This window comes from Corapipo altera, unplaced genomic scaffold, assembly GCF_003945725.1.
Source record: "Corapipo altera isolate COAL_440 unplaced genomic scaffold, ASM394572v1 55, whole genome shotgun sequence".
NCBI lineage: Eukaryota > Metazoa > Chordata > Aves > Passeriformes > Pipridae > Corapipo > Corapipo altera.
Genome location: NW_020884882.1, coordinates 15657860 through 15673307, shown reverse-complemented (window position 1 = coordinate 15673307; position 15448 = coordinate 15657860). Strand labels below are relative to the sequence as shown.

Genomic DNA, 15448 nt, shown 5'->3' with positions numbered 1-15448 from the left:
AGCTTTCTGCTTGTAGAGACCTGATTATTCCACCTGGATAGTGGTTTAAACAAAAGAACAACCAGACAAAAGAAATATATGGGTAAAGTCCAAGAAGCAGGCTATTATTTCCTATAGAGGTGGTGTGGAGTTTTTTTCTCCCTGGCATTAGCTACAGTAAAATGAATCATGCAGAGCAACATTTTTCACAAACCCCAAACATCCTACATTCACATAAAACTGATGTACACCAGGAATGTTCACTGGGCTGGAGAATGGGAACAAAGAGGGCTGCAGACATGCAATTTGTCATCCTGATTTTATATAATAACAGGATATAAGCATATAAATGGGCAGGTTTGGCAGGTGAAAAGGAAAATTATAGGGAGAGAGGAATATTGTAGCTAACTCAACAGTGGCCATATTGCCAATAGATCCTTTTGCCATTTGACAGCTGTCTCAGCAAAGGGCTGAAAAATCATGTTTACTCAGATCAGCCTGCTCTCTCTTTTGGTTATTTAGAACTCTGCATATTCCACATAAAAACAACACTTTCAGCTCCTAACTCCAATTGAATTACCATGAAATGCCCATATTGGAGGACGTGCTGTCTGCACCTCCTGCAATAGGTGTGAGCAATAAGGTAAGCCCAGTTCTTTGCACATCCCAGTTTGCAATGCCAGGTAAGAAAAGCAGTTTTTTCCTGCACAGAAACAGGAATAAACACAGCTTATTTTTTTTCCCCCAGCCTGATATCGGTATTTCTTTTAAGATCAGTGGGTGATTAATATGCAAAGGAAGCCAGTGAGCTGAGAAAATCTCTTTCTATGGGTAAATAAGGAGGGAAGATCACAAGGGCTGCCCTGTCCAGCAGGTGTGACAGAGCCCAAGCCCATATTCCAGGGACAGATGTCAGGGACAACAGTGAAGGAGGGAGTTCAGGGAAGGCTCAGTAAATAGCTGACAGATTGCTGCTGCCTTTCTGCAGGGCTTGTTTTCTACTGTACTGAGAAACTTGTAAGACTGGACTGAGCTGAAGTGGTGACATTAAACTAGGTCCTTGTGCTCCGGGCTAGGTCTGGTGCTTCATCCAAAATCAGATCATGAATAGTGCTAACTTTGTTGTTGACAGACCTTTCATTCACTGGGAGCAGGTGCTTGGGGCACTTTTCTGATGTTGACCTGATCACTGGCATTTGGGGTAAGAAACTTGGAGAGCAGAGCATTATTTACTCTCACTCCACTGAGATGGCATTTCTGTAAGGGATCTGCTCCTGCCCAGACAGGATCTGGAGCAAGGAAGGATATTATACAGTGTGAGAGCATCTTATCCTTTGAAATTATTAGGTTGTTTCTATGTTTTCCAGAGTTCTGCTGTACAACCCTCGTGTGAAGGGATTTTTTTTTAAAGGGTGCTGACCAAAGTGCTGATTATGAATCTCCTCTGTGTGGGCTCTGGATTTTAGACATTCACCTATTTGACAAGTAGATGCAGTCAGGTAGATTTGATGGTTATTTGAATTGAACTGGATTTAAATGGAAGAACAAAACTAGCAGCTTAAAACCCTTCCTTCTCTATATGATTCAGGCATTAGGCTGAAAGCAGAGCAAGTGAGCAGCCAAGTACACCCAGATAGACATCAGAGCAGGGAGAGAAAGAACAGGAGGGAGCTATTACAGAGGGAACTCATGTTTATAAAGCACCAAGAGTAATGGATGAACTCAACAAAAGCCATTAAAGCATCAACAGAACCTCAGCAATAGTTTAGGCAGCTCAGACTAATGAACTCTGAGTGGTTCACCTCGTAATAAATGGATAATGAGCAGATAAGAGGTGCATACATTAATATATTTGCAGGTTAAAGAAATTGGTAAATGGTTCCCTGGTTCCTCCAAGTCTCTGTTCTCAGGAGCAGTGGGGCAGAGGAGGTGGACAAAAGGCCTGTCCTACACCCTTATTGATCCATGTGGAAGTACAGCAGGAGCCTTCCTGAGTTTCTGTGGTGGGGTAGTTTTGCAGAGTAAATTATACATTTGTTTGATGCAGCTCAGAGCAGCATCTCCACCCCATCTGGGTGCAGATTTAATATGGTTTTGTAAGTTTGTGTGCAGCTTATTCCTGATCTCCCTCTCTCCTCCTGAAACACTTCTGGTAACTGCTGCCAGCAAGAGGTTCCTGGACTTTCCTGTCTGTTCACATCCAGCAAATCCCATATCTAATGGGAGGGGAAGAAAAAGGAAAGTCTGACAGGGGAAAAAAAAATTGGGCAGCTGAAGAAATAGTTCACATATCTGAAATGGAGTGGGAAGTTCCACAACCAGGTGCCACAAGGGTTGGGCTTCTCCTTGTCCCTCTTTCAAACGAGGGTTAAAATCTGAAATATTAAAAGAGGATGTTTTCTACTCTGCAATCTGTTGCAATTCTGAAATGTTCATTGTGGCCAGTGAAAAATTCCTTGAAATCAACTTACTTAAGCAATGTTAGAAACTGAATCCCTCAGCTACACCTCACAATCTCATGACAATGAATCACGTGAAATATTTCCAATATTTACGAGTTCACAAGGAAAATCAAGGTTCAATACACTTGTAAAGCGTAGGGAAATACTCAAAGCTACAAAAACCTTCTAGACCTCCTTGTAAATCCCAATGCAAGGTGAAATTACCTCTTAATTCTTACAGAAAGAGTGTTTAGATGCATCAGTCAGACACAAAGAAAATAAACCAGTTTTGTGAAAGAGTTGGGACTGCTGGGAATTGTATGGAAGTTTTTGGGACGTTTTTGGAAAGTTTTTTTCCAGACAGGTATTGGATGAATCATGAACAATCCAGTGTCAGCAATCACCAAAGCTGAGAATCCTCAGCTTCAGACTGTGCAGCAGATTCCCCCATAACTTAATTCAGCTGCCAGAGGGGGCTGTGCTGGAATAAAAAAAATCTGAGGAGCACTCCTGAGCTTTCAGTAGATTTCTGCAATATCTGTGCTTTTACACTCATTATTTTCTGTGCAAAACTGCCAAAATATAGACAAGCTTCTATAACACACACACACACAAAAAAGGCTCCCAGGGAGTTATCTGAACCAAATATTGTGGGAGAGTTCATTTTGAGGGAGTTAATCCAGCCCAGAATGGATGGCAGCGAGATATTTAATCATGGCATATCCTGTTTAATCACATTTAGAATCCTCTGGAAATTAAGCTTATACAACTTCCTTAATTTAGAGGACAGTATAATGCTTAAGTACTTAATCTCCTTAGGATTGATATTGGACTCGAGTCTTTTGCAGAGTTTCCTGAATAGATGTAACTTCAGAAAGACTCAAATTAATGAATCATCCATTTCTCCTCCAAACAATTTTTTAAATTATTTTTTTTTTCGCCCTCAAATTTGTAGTTATTTTGTTTTGGTCTTGATTTTTCACAATTTTATTGGATCTTTCAGGAAATGGATGCAACATGATAGTTCTCCTCATTAACACGTGGCTTAATGAATGGAGCAAACCCTCCCAACACCCTCTGGAGAACCTTTATACTGTGTAATTTTTAGCCTGTGCCTAGAACTCAGCTGCATTTTAATCTCCAGGCTTCTCTTAGTGAGATTTGGGATGGATGTGACAGACAACAAGTTCCAAATCAAAGCAATGGATGATTTTGTTTTAGCCTACCCTGGATTTTCATCCTGCTGTTCATTTTATCATACACAGATTACAAAGCTTTACATAAAATACCTCAATTTTGGTAATTTCAGGGTGACTCTTGAACAATATTTAGCTCTGTTCTGTCTTTATTTCCAGGGAAGGCTCCTAATTCAGGATGGTTGATTGTGCAAGTGATGGAGGAATATTGTAGTCATAAATGTAGGATGATTTTCCATCCTTTCCATTTTCCTAATGGGAAATCTTACCAGCCCTCAGTGGCACAAGGATTCTTTGTGTGATGGGAAGTCTGTAGAGAGCAAAACCACCTCCCTTCCTTGCCAGGAAGGGCAATTCCTGTAACACTGGTCAGTGTTCATGTGCAAAAAATAGCTCCCCCAAAAATAAATATAAGGCAGTGACTACTCCTGCTGATGAGTAATACCTTCAAATTTGGACCCTAATTAAAAAAAGCCACTGCAAAGAGGACAAGAAAATGGAATCACTGAAAGCAGCACCAGCGGAATCAAATTATTGCAATAAAAATATTCACTAGCAATTTCTTATCCCTCTTATCAATCTTTTTAAGCAAAAAATAATCACTCCAAGTGTCTCCTGTACAAGGCTCTAACACCATTCTAGCATTGAACCATGTCTCATAAAACAAGATGATGCCTTGTCTCGAGATGTACTTTAATAATATAGTATTTGGGGGTTTTATGCCTAACAGTAATTTGATTTTTCTGAATTTATTGATGAAGAAAGGGCTGTAAATTCACCATGCGTTCTTTCAGTAAAGAACACCAAAATATTTCCTACAAAAAGTGCAGGGAATCAAATTGAAATAATAAATTCCAAACTCATCCAGGCAGGCAAAGTGCAACGCTGAAGCAAATTCATTGGCAGATTTACAATTAAGTTCCATATGGAAGGGAAATAATAATAATTATAAACTCCTAGAAATGCTAGAGCAGCTTGTACCTTGGAGTCAGCAGGGACAACTAACTCATATTTAGTTTCAATAAAAGCATAATTCCTGATACCTTCAAACACCTTCTAAGATTGGCTTAATTCACCATATTCCTTGAGAAGGAATCTGTTTAAAATCATATATTTCTGGAGGCAAAAAGGAAGGATGAACTATCCTATTCCCCAGGAGGGAAAGCTCCTGCCAAGCATTACCTGCAAGAGTAGAGCTATCCCAGAGCTTGATGCTGGGACCATGCTCCTGGAACATCATTTTTGCCCTATATCAGTCAAAACAGACCCAAAAAAAAGCAGGTCTGATGATGGCTACGCAAATTAACTTGTTTTTTCCCCTCCCAGTTGATCTGTGGGTCAGCAAAGAAAATGAAGCCTGTAATTAAACTTAGTGTAACATCACTTAAAATAGCTGATATCTTACCTAAAAAAAAAAAAAAGAAATCATGAACAAACTGACTTTTTTTCTTCAAGACTGATTTTTTTTTAAAATGATTTCAGTAAAGGTGTTTGAAAGTATGGACAGAACATAAACCATGAGATGCCCAACTCCATGTGAAGTTCAGTTGCATAGACACAGGACAGTGTAGCCTTTAGGCTTTAACTCAATCCTTTTTAAGGGAAAACCTGTCACTTGTTTGGGTTTGTTTTTTCAATTTAGTAAAAGCTACGAAATATATTCACAAGGAGAAATTGAAATCACGGTGAAATGCAGAAAAACAAAAGTTACTTGTAACTTTTTGACATTGAATCAAAATTATTCCTCTCTACCAAAACGTGACCATCCTCATTGCAGATCTTGTATAATCCCTTATCACTATTATCAGTATTTTACCCAATTTTCTGGCAAATTCTGTATTCTGGGATTTCAAACCCTCAGCTCTCTTTTTCTGGGTCTTGTCCTTGAAAATGCATCACTCCAATCCAGCTCTTCCTGTGCTCCCAGCATTTGTTTAAGGATGGAGAGAGCACATGAGAGCCAAGGACAGATTTTTCCCTCTCACCATCTTTTGCTGGGGTACTTTCCCTGATGAATTCCCTTGGGAAGCTCCAGGTTACCTTGGACACTCTACCCTTGCCATCAACACACAGAAAAGGAGATTAGCTGGAGAATTTTCCCTATTAGTAGCTTGTCTTTCACTCCCTACACATGAAACATGGGAAGTTCAAGGATGTGGAAAGTTCAAGGATGAGGCAAATCACTGCAGAAATTCTCAAAAAATTACCAACTTGTAAAAACACAAGAGAGAAAACAAGTAATTTCTGAGACCTGTGACTATTGATGTTTAATGAAGTTCTATCATCTGTCAGAGCTTCAGTGGGTATGAAATCTAATATTTGGGGTGAGAAATAACAACCAAAACCCTCTAAAATTAGGGTTTTAAAAGGAAAAGGGACCTTCAGGGGAGATTTCGCTTTCCTACCCAGCCCAGGTGCTCTTCCCTCTGCTCATGGCCATGTTACAGCCAGACCCTGACTGACACACTGGCCACTGATTGGGCTTTCTGGGAAAGACAGAAGGAATTATTTTCACTTAATGCTTGAATAAAGCCATTGTACATGCTTTGGGTGAGGGATAAAATTGAACTGTTTCAGGCTAAGCACTTAAATGTTGGATCCCATCTTATACATACTACTTAAATCTCATTAGGATAGAAATCTTCGCTCAGAAAATGGGGCTATTTTCTTTTTCCAAAGATTTCAGGTCATAGCCTGAAACAAAACAGGAAGGTTTTTAAGAAGTCTTTTCAATTCTTGCCTGGCCTAACAAGAACAATGAAATGTATCTTAAAGATATAGATGGAAAATAGCTAATCCATAGGATTCCAAGCAAGAGGAAAAAGATAGCGAAACTTTTTCTGAAAATACATATACTATACTGCAGTGTTCTTAGAGGGGACAAAAATCATGAGGAAAATAGCAGTAAAATAAATCCACGTTGAAGGAGAAAGACTCATTTCTCAATAGAAGTGAGGGCATAATTAGTATTCATGTCATAAAATCAAACAAACCATTCCTGCTAATGGCTCCAGGCATCCCCTGTGGGCTGAATGCCCAAAAAAAGTGAAACACATCCCCATTTCTGCCTCGGGAAGAGTTGGAAAGAACACCACTGTTTAGGGGAGATGGAAAACAGGATGAGCTAAATATTAACATTTCAAGAAAACAAAAACCACAGGAGAGCTCTGATGGTCCCTTTATCCTACTGAGTGTTTTAATGGAGAGGTTTATACAGTCTGAATGAATCACTGTTATTATTTATTGCCTCGGAGCACGATAGTCTAATATGACAAGGAAGGGCTGAAAACTTACTATTTCCCTTCCAGCATCTCTCTAACAGCTGTAAAAATTAATACACACTGAATTATGGTATAAAAGACTCATCAACAAGCCCAAGCATCTAGAAACTCGAAAGACAAATACCGTGTGCATTTAAAAGGTGAAGAATAGTCCATTCATGCCGCTTATAAATGCAAATGTCACCATCAGAAAGGTCGATGGCAGTTGTTTGTAAAGAAGAAGCTTTTCTTAAGAGCTCATTCTCTCCTCAGCACCACAGTGCAGTAGCCAGACATTCCAAAGGCCTCAATCCAGCCACGAAAATCTTGTTTGCACCAAGGCACAGGCAGGGAATTGTTGACTAAGAGAATGATTTTTTTACTTCAATGGCACCTTCGTTTCCTTCAAAATGCTTATTATTCACGCTAGTACAACATGTTTGTTTGTAAAGCCTATTTTCATCTTGGAATACAAGAATTTTGAAGGTTCCTTTGCCTAAAGTGCAGATATTGGGAGGTACACACAGCACCAGACCTGTTCTTTTTGGAAGAGCTTGATAGCAAAGAGTCCTAGAATGGTTTGGGGTGGAAGGGACCTTAAAGATCATCTTGTTCCAACCCCCTGCCATGGGCATGGATGCCACCCACCAGCCCAGGTTGCTCCAAGCCATGTCCAGCCTGGCCTTGGACACTTCCAGGGATCCAGGGGCAGCCACAGCTTCTCTGGGTAACCTGTGCCAGTCCATCTCCAAGAGTTAAGAGTGGCAGGAGCTGATGTTGCAGGAGAACAGCCACCACTGGGCAATTTTATCAGTTTATCCAACTTTAACATCCTGTTTCCCTCACAGCTTCCAACCCCTCCCCAAGGGGAAGCTCATTCAGGCTTGTTGGTGCAGGCAGAGCAGTGTGTGCCAGGGAATCCATTGGATTTACACCTGGGAGGAGCTTTCAGGGAGGGTTTTTGGAGCAAGAAGACAGAGGAGGAGGAGCAGGAGACCTTACTAAGAGTCCTGCAGATATTTAGACCAGGAGCACCCTCGGTATTAACCCCCTGAGTGATGTGAGCCCCCAGTGTGAGCAGTGGCAGGACAACCCAGACTCTTCCTCCAGGGCAATTCCTTGGGACATTCCCAGTGCCCACGAACACCCCGAAATCCTGAAGCTCATTCCAGACAGGAATGGAGGATGCTGGTCCCTTTAAATGTTTGGATTGCCTATGGCTGTGCAGTTAAGATATCAGTTGAGTACACTTTAATTAGCCCAGAGGAAATCACAGTAGGGATTAAATGAGTTGGGTTGTTATTCTTCTGTTTTTACTGGCGGCAAATAAAAGCATGTAATTAGCTTTTTTAAAGGCATTTGCAGGATCTTAAAGGTTATCATAACTGTAAACAATAGTATGTTTATCTAATCTGAGAGTGGTACTTGAAGTATGTTTTAGTTCTGAATAGGAAACATTAAAATTGCAATTGGTCCACAGGCTTTTGAGGAATTTTAGTTGGGTTGAAATGTGCAGTTTAGCACCAGTGGCAAAGGAGAATTTTAAAGATTTTCAAGGAAGAAGTGCAAAGTTTCCTGATTTAATTTAGCAACGCCAAAATATATACTTAACATATTTTTTTTTATTTATTCAATCAATTTATATTAAAAATTTGGTTTGAATAATGTATTAATTGTACAATATTACATAAATTAAACTCTGAAAGACTAAGATTTATTCAAACAATGCTCAAATTAAAATGTTAGTCACTTCAAAATGATACAGTTTTGTTACAACTGAAGTGAAATAATTGGTTGAACTCTTTTTTGAGGGTTTTCCCAAAATATGATATTTTCCACATCATAATTCTAAAATTTCCAACCAGTTTATTCCACTCTTTTCTTGCTGTCTGCATTTCAGACAGACCCTTCCAGCCTGGCTTTCCTCTCACTGATGCTGAGGTAAGTCAGGAATCATTCAATGAAGTCACATCAGCACAATTAAAAGAGCAGTTTCATCAGATGTACTTGACTGAAATTTCATTTATTAGTTGCAATAAATTCCTTTTACAAGATTTGTCTGAAGGGAAAATCCCAAGGCTGTCGTCTTCTGAAGAGTCTTGTGGGTAGATTTGAAACCAAAAAATTGGGGAAGTGGTTTGAAACAGGAATTAAAGCATATAGGAAACAACTGCAAGTGGCCTTTAGCAGATATTTTATGGGAGATATTTGTGCTGTTATCACTCCATCAATGACTGCCCCCATCCTGCAGCCACAGCAGAGGTGCCTCTTCAGGAGGATTAAATAAAGCTTCACGAGAAAGTTGGTTTGTTGTTTTCTCGGGAAACTACGGTGCAAATTAAATATCTGAGGGAAAAATCAGCACCAACAGGTTCCTTAAAAAGGAATATTGTTCCTTTAATGGAAAAACAGTCAGTGCTTGAATCCATATTACAAACCTAATGGGACACAGAGAACGAAGCACTACCCTCCTGCTAGGCTCACTCCTGGTTTTTATTTGATCTAAATCCCCCCCTGGGTCACACCCAGTTCCAACCTGCAATTTGGGAAACAACAGGAACATCAGCCACACCTACTGGAGCTCCACTTTGAGAACCCCCAAATTTTTATAACATTTAAAGTCTTACTGCTAATCATAGAATGATTTGAGTTGAAAGGGAAATTAAATCTCATCCAGTGCCACCCCCTGCCATGGACAGGGACACCTTCCACTAGCCCAGGTTGCTCCAAATCCCATCCAACCTGGTCCTGAGCACTTCCAGAGTTAATTGCATGTTGTAAAAGGGAAAACACCCAAAAAAAGGTTCCCTCATGAAAAAATATGTGGGAAAAATCCCTCTTAATTTTAGAAAGACAGCATAAACTCAGGGAACAAAGAAACAAAGAAGAATTTATTCGGGGTGCCAGGTCCTTCCCCCCCTGAGTTTTTGGGGAGAAAGACCCTTTGGCTTTACATCTCGTTCATTTTTTAGTTTTACAAAATCCCACCCTTTTTCAGATAAGTTAAATATATTAATTTTTATCTGAAAAAGATTTTTTCTCTAAAAAGGGGTTTTCCTTTTATTCTGATTGGTTGCAAGGTGTCCCCTGTCAAGGACGATGGATCTTCCTTTGTTCTTAGCCCAAAGAGGGAAAAGAATCCCTTTTGCACAAAAATGGCCCCAAAAGATTTTAAGACCTCTTGCATTTCCCTTATCCAGCCAAACAAGACCCTGATGCTCAAGTTCAGTTTTTTTGAACCTGGATATCTTACAACTTTGCAATACTCCTGTAAAAAATTGGATTTTTATTTCTCATAAATACATATAAACTATCAACAGCTACCTTTAGGAATCACCTTCCAGCTTGCACAGGGAGGTTTCCCATCTCCCCTCAGCCACAAAACTCCCTGTATTTTGCAGGGCAGACAGAATGAACTGACAAATACATTCACTATCAGCACTGCAGATACCAGCCCGGGGGGAATGGAGTTTGTGATAGTTCCTGATCAAAGGAATTATCACTGAATCCTCTGGACAGGAAGCTCACAATTCCCATCCAGTACAAGTCCATCTTGTATCCATCAGCATCACACTCTTGTAGTCTGCCTTAGTGACATTGCAGTGATTTTTAGTCATTTTACCACCCCAGAACTGACACATCCACAGCTGAATGAAACATTCTTAATATGGTTGTGATGGTCCAGAATTTTATATGCTAAATTCCTACTGATAACCCAATTCTCCACTGAAACTGGTGGGAGTTGATACATTAAAGTGGATTTGAGGGGACTGAGAATCATTACTGCAGCCTAACCAAAGATTAGTGGGTGGAGAAAGAATGACCAGTTGTCCAATTTGTAGCATGTGAACCTCCCAGCATCAGTGATTTTGATCACCATTAGGACATGGAGGGTTTCAAGCAGTTGGGGAAACAAACTCCAACAGCTCGAAGCTGACTTTGCAGACAGAAAACATTACAAGGCAATTGGCTCTGATGGGAATTGCTGGCTGGGTGACCAGTGGAATCCCACAGAGCATCCTTTCCCAAGGCAGGTTTCCCGTTCAGAGACTCATCCTCCTGTCAACACACCCTCAGAGCCCCTTAACTCCTTACACACCCCCTCAACAGTAAATCTTCCACACTTGCTGACTGTTCAGCACCAGATTTTGAATACAATAATCTAATGAGCTTTTCTACACACTGACCTTTTCTAAATAAATGCAGTAAAAACTGTGGTTTTTTTCTGTGCATGAGAAATCCTCATTCATCTTGCAGTACCCTCCATGATAGATAGCAGCATAAACACTCAGGATTTTGAGCTCCCTGTAATAATTCCCTGCAAAACATCCCTAAATTCCTGTCCCATCAGCATATATTGATAACACCACTGATAACTGCAACCCTGCAGAGTTTATGCTGCTGTACAACCCTGATACTACAATCATGCATTTCCTTTCTTGGCTACGTAAAAAGATGCAAATATCAGGCTTTATTGTTTATTTTATTGTAGAAGGAGGGATGAGAACAGAGTACTGTTGTTATCCAAAATCAGGAATGCTCCTCAGAGCCTCTGGAAGCTCTCACACACACCCCCCCCCCCCCAAAGACAAGGAGATAAAGGCATCAGCACTAAAGGGAATGTCCAAGGTCAGCAGCTGAGGGGTCAAGTGAGCTGTGTAGGGCAGAGAGACTGTACAATGCTGGTATCAATAGGGGATCTGTAGGGCTGGATTTTTATCCCTGATGCAGCTTTCCAGGGAAATACTGGTTTGTGGCATTTGCTTTATAGGCTTGATTGCAACAGATCCAGACAAAAAGCTAAATGGACATCAAACATCCATCTCCCCCTGCCAGCAGTGCATCGCCAGCCTGAAAGTCTATTTTAACTCAGAATAATGACAGCATTTAGCTCTTAAATTCTGCTTTTACTTCAACAAAAGCAACAACACATCAACCTAATGTCTTCCTTTATTTGGTGACATCGAGGTCACTGCTGGGAGATTTATTTGATTTCACAGTTTGGTTAATTAATTTGCTCATTCTGAGCATACACCATCAGCATTGCTTTCACAGTAATGCCACCAAAGCAACAGATTCATTTACATGCTACAGTGCATCAGGAATAATTATTACCCCCCAGAATTGTTATTGCTCGGAATCTGAGGGGAAAGGGAAAAGTTTCCTACTGTGATAAAAGGGCTCTGTTGTGGTTTTATCTGCTGAAAACAACTACGTGGACTAAATGACAAAAGCAGCTTTTTGCAAATGTTAAGCAGCATATATTACAAAAGTCCATTACAAGACCAAATTTATTCTTCTGATTTAGTCCTTATCACATTATATTAACAGGCTGAAGGGTCTGAAACCACTCCCACTCCTCCAACAACTTCACCAATCAACACCAATTAATACAGCAGCATTTTTTCACTGCTGAAGAGTCCTGCTGAGCCCCTGGTCTGGAAAAAAATCAGCCTTTTTCTAAAGATGTGCTTGAAAACTGGTGGGATCACAGGTATAGAAAGCAGAAGATTTTAGGGAGATAGTAAAGTGTGATTGAAAGCATTTCACAACAAGATAGTTAAACAGTTGGAGTTCTGGACAACTGATTGACCAAGAGGAGCAGATTTGTTTTTCCATCAAGAGTTGATCTAAATTCACTGGTTCCAGTTCTTGAGTCTTTTATTTGCTGGAGACTCTGCTTTGACCAACTGATTAGTTCTTTTCAGAGCCCTGCAAGAAGCAATCATTCCTGACTTCTCTCTGGACATTCCTGCACATCCTCCCTGTTCCTGTAACTTGCTGCCTGTTCATGAGAAATCAGAAAGCCTGGATGGATCATATAGAATATTTATTTTCTGGTATTCTTGGAAATTTGTGCATTATTGCAGTGATAGGAGCTGTAGGTTTTCACTCTTCCTGCCAGCTGAATTTTGAAGTTAAAGGTCAGAACAACTGACACTTCTATTCTCCAGCATTTTCAGTTTTCCAGCAGTGATTTCCTTGGCACACATGGAATCTGGGCAATGCCAAGCCCAGGGACTACCGAGGTAGATCCCAAAGGAGAAGAGTTTAGAGGTGGGAAATCATATGTTGGGCAGATTTCATGAACATAAGAAAAAAAGCAGCGAGTTTTTGAGTTCTCTGGAGTCCCCTGATGGAGGTGTGAGCAGTTGACAAGTACCATGAGGTAAAAGGTGAAAAGTCAGTGATTACCCTTTCCTATTAGCCTCGGGCTGAATTTGAACAGCTATCCTCGAGTCAAGTGAGCCAGGAACAGCCTAAAACATTAAGTTTTAGCAGATGATTGGCAGAGGAGAGCACCTGGAATTTGCAACCAATTCAGAACTGCTCAGGTGGGCACGATGCCCACACCCCCCATTCCCTGGCAACACAGTCACACTCTTGGCTCAAGCACATCCTGGATTTACCTTTTTGTCCCATTCTTAACTTCCCAGAAGCAATTACTATATTTAAAAATAGAAAATACTGCTTTGATAGACATGTAGAGTCCTGCAGGCCTTGAGCACTTAGATTAGTGTTTCAAGTGTAACAACTTCAAACTGTTGTCAGGGAAGTTTCTGGATGTTCTTCTAAAAATGTTGTTGTGACAACTCTTCTATGGGAGCCCAAAACTATTTCATCTGACAGAAGGATGTGACCTGGGCTGTGACAGCCCCCAAAAGCAAGAGGAGTAACCACACCAGTACTTGTGTGTCAATGCTCCTCATCTGCAAAGAGGCAAATATCAGTATGGGATGGTTTTTAGGGATTACACTACTGTTGTTTTCCTGCAACTTCTATTAAAAAAAAGCCACTGCTGTGTTGACCACATGAAGTTCAAAGTGATTCGGAACAGAAGTGTTTGATAAAATAAGCTGAGAAAAGTTTTATACCCCTCTCGTCCTCATTTTGGCAAAATCACCAAATAGCAAAAGTGAAACAAACACGTAACATCCCCCTCAAAATGTATATTTGTTATTAAACTCTTTATAAAAATGTGGAACTTGCAGTAGCAGCAGAAACAGCCATTTCCTGACCTTTGGAGTTTATTCCTCTGTACATCAAGCCTGAGAAAAAGGTTATTTGCAACTATAATTTATCCTATTTTGACCCCATTCTTAGGGTCAAAAATAACAGCACACATTGACTTCGGGGAATTTTGAACTCTATTTTCCTACACCAGCTCAGCACTGCCACGGGGAAATCAAACCAGCCCTGCATATGAGAAAAAATGCAGCATCACCCCCATTTCACATGAACTGGTCAATTGAACTGGAATATTTGAAGATTAAGATATTTATTAATCCTACTTACATGCCATAATGCTGTCTGCATACAATGCAGACACTGCAAATAGAGAAAAACCCATTCACCCTGCATGAAATATGCACCAATCCTTCCAATCAAGTCTTTTCTATAGTTTCCAGGAATCCTGAAATCTTAAATACAATCAGTCTGCTCCTGGTTGTAAATGCACAAGAACTTGCCTGATGTTAATAGCTTAAACCTATGGCCCACAGTGAAAGGTGAAGTACTTGATAAACCAAAGTTTGTACCGTAGTAAGTTTGTTTTTAGAAAGAAAAGAGGGAAAGAGTGGAGCTCTCCAGTCCAGCCTCTGTTCCCAGGTACAACTGTAGCAGAAAATAAGCAAAACACAACACCTCCACTGTTTCTTTCCCCTTCCACACAACACCTGGATTTTAAACTCTGTCCCCAAGTCTTCACTCTCCAGCAAGGCTGTACCTGCCACAGACTCCACCTCCCAGTCTCCATTAATTGCAGGACATAAAAAAATTCACACAAAACTCTTGCCTACTTTGTGTTCCAGGTGCTTCCCAGGTCAGCCACAGCCCTCTGCTGCTCTCACTGAGGAAGCCAAAGCTCCTTCTGCACCTGCCTTAAATAGATGCCCACAGAAATGCAGAGTTTCAGCCCACAGGTTCAGTTAGATTTGACAAAATTGAGGGGAATCAAAATCACCTGTGTTAACTCTGGATTCCTCCCAATAAGATGAAAGGAAAATGTACAACGTGGTAATTAAGGTAATTGCAACCACATGAGGGTCAGGGGCAAGTTGTTGCCTGAAGGACTAAAACTGCCTGAGATGCATAAATATATGCAGATATATTTATCTATACATCTATACACACGTGAGAATATATTATATATGTGTGCATTAAACATATATATGTAACAATGATATGTATAGGTGTTTATTTAATATGATCTTTTCCAACAGCTCAGCTTTTCAATGAAAGTAAAATGAGCACTGTTGTTCCTTCTGATCATTAATTAACTCATGGCTTCCAAACACCTCCCACCCACTTTGCCAGGGCCATTCATTAGACTTAGTGCTGGTTCTGAGGCTTGTCATGTTCTTCATAATCCTTTGCTTTCAAGCAATGTGTTCATAGATATTTAACCCTGATGAATGTTGGATGTCAGCATTGGATTACAGCTGCATGGACCTGATTGAAAACACATTATCTGGTAATGGCAGAGGGAGCCTATTTCCCATCTCTGGCTTTCTCAGTCTCTCAGTCAAGTTCAGATCACACCAAAAGATGTGGTTGTTGAATGCAGAGGTAA

The 15448-nt window shown here is 40.4% G+C and overlaps 1 long non-coding RNA gene across 1 annotated transcript in view; it reads right to left on the bottom strand.

Moving 5' to 3' along the window:
* The window catches only part of LOC113945955, a 44080-nt gene extending 29326 nt beyond the window's left edge, over nucleotides 1-14754 (bottom strand). The window contains exon 1 of the long non-coding RNA XR_003527234.1: nucleotides 14676-14754. This is a non-coding gene — a long non-coding RNA (uncharacterized LOC113945955). The remainder of the gene's footprint in view (nucleotides 1-14675) is intronic.
* Nucleotides 14755-15448: the final 694 nt, after the last annotated feature.